Raw genomic sequence first — 2229 nt, forward strand, 5'->3', positions numbered from 1 at the left:
TTACACAAAGTAACTAAAAATGGCAGTGCTTGTTTGGTCTTAATGAATTAAACTACACATTTAGTTTCCCTGGGAATCTCTTCACTATCATTTCAGATTCAGGATTTTGGTGCTTAATTATCTATATCATTTGGAAGACAATAATAATAACAAAAATACAGAGGTGCTAAATGCTATAAAAACTGCATTATATGCGTGACTCCATTTGGCACCTACTTTTCAAAGGTGTGCAGGTTTCACAAGGACCCTCTCTATATACGTCTTAAAGCTTTTTGTTGTTTTTTTTTGAGACGGAGTTTCGCTCTTGTTACCCAGGCTGGAGTGCAATGGCGCGATCTTGGCTCACCGCAACCTCCGCCTCCTGGGTTCAGGCAATTCTCCTGCCTCAGCCTCCTGAGTAGCTGGGATTACAGGCACACGCCACCATGCCCAGCTGAATTTTTGTATTTGTAGTAGAGGGGGGTTTCACCATGTTGACCAGGATGGTCTTGATCTCTTGACCTCGTGATCCACCCGCCTTGGCCTCCCAAAGTGCTGGGATTACAGGCTTGAGCCACCGCGCCCGGCAGTTTTTGTATTTTTAATAGAGATGAGTTTTCACTATGTTGTCCAGGCTGGTCTCAAACTCCTGACCTAAGGTGATCCACCCACCTCAGCCTTCCAAAGTGCTACGATTACAGGCATGAGCCACCATGCCCAGCAGAGCTGATTTTCTTAAGCAGCCAAAGTTATTACTGTTGGCTGGTGCATTCTTTATGGAAATAAAAGCCAGGACTTCGAGGCTGGGCTTTTCCATATTAGTTTCAGTGGAAATGTCTGAAAGACTGAAAGAAGAGCCTTCAGAAAAGAGGTTTTCACAGCCAAGTGTTCTTGGTGGTGGAGGGAGCAATGGGGTTGTTTGCAGAGAGTAACTTTTTTTTTTTTTTGAAACAGAGTCTCACTCTGTCACCAGGCTGAAATGCAGTAGCGTGATCTTGGCTCACTGCACCCTCCGTCTCCCGAGTTCAAACAATTCTCTGCCTCAGCCTCCTTAGTAGATGGGACTACAGGCACTTGCCACCACACCCAGCTAATTTTTTGTATTTTTAGTAGAGATGGGTTTTCACCGTGTTGGCTAGGATGGTTTTGATCTCCTGACCTCGTGATCTGCCTGCCTCGGCCTCCCAAAGTGCTTGGATTACAGGTGTAATCCTTTTTTTTTAGACAGGGTCTCACTCTGTTGTCCAGCAGGAGTACAGTGGCACAATCATAGCTCACTGCAGCCTTGAACTGCTGGGCTCAAGCAATCCTCCCACCTCAGCCTCCCCAGTAACTGGGACTACAAGTGGGTGCCACCATGCCCAGCTAATCTTTCAAGTTTTTGTAGAGATGGAGTCCCACTTTTTTGCCCAGGTTGGTCTTCAGCTCCTAGCCTCAAGTGATCCTCCCACCTCAGCCTCTCAAAGTGCTTAGATTACAGGTGTGAGCTAATTCTATTTTTTTAATAGAGACAGGGTTTCACCATGTTAGCCAGGCTGGCCCTGAACTCCTGACCTCAAGTGATCTGCGTGCCTCGGCCTCTCCAGGTGCTGAGATTACAAGCATAAGCTGTCGCGCCCAGTCTAGGTTGAATGCTTTTTGGAGGAGTTCCAAACAATAAAACTTATGAGCATCCCCTCAGATTCTTAAACCCATCAGGGGCCAAGGCTAAGGGGCATGAGAAATCTTGGGTCCATCTGGTTAAAGAAACTAGAACTCTGTCCCCTTTTCCCATGTGAGCGGACTTTCCTTTTAGTTATCAAAATGGAATAACCCCAACTCCTTGTCACTAAAACAAGAGGGGATTTATTAGCCCTAACAAAAAGGGCACTGTGGCTGTCAGAATGGCTGTCCTTGGCAGTGATCTGGAAGGAGCTCACAGCCAGCCAGCCACCCCACAGCTTATCGGCTCCCTCCAGGCACAGTGAGAAGGACCTCTTAACGGGTTGAGTCTTCATTCCTGCCACACAGTGCCAAAGTCCTCCAAGCCAGCTCTGAAGTTGCTACGTGGCTCCAATCGGAGATGTTTTTTATTTTATTTTATTGATGGATTGATTGAGATGGAGCCTCAGTCTGTCACCCAGGCTGGAGTACAGTGGTGCAAACTCGGCTCACTGCAACCTCTGCCTGCTGGGTTCAAGCAATTCTCCTGCCTCAGCCTCTTACGTAGCTGGGACTACAGGTGCACACCACCATGCCCGGCTAATTTTT

This window comes from Sapajus apella, unplaced genomic scaffold (genome assembly GCF_009761245.1).
Source record: "Sapajus apella isolate SASKATOON/1434 unplaced genomic scaffold, GSC_monkey_1.0 scaffold68, whole genome shotgun sequence".
NCBI classification, from domain to species: Eukaryota; Metazoa; Chordata; class Mammalia; order Primates; family Cebidae; genus Sapajus; species Sapajus apella.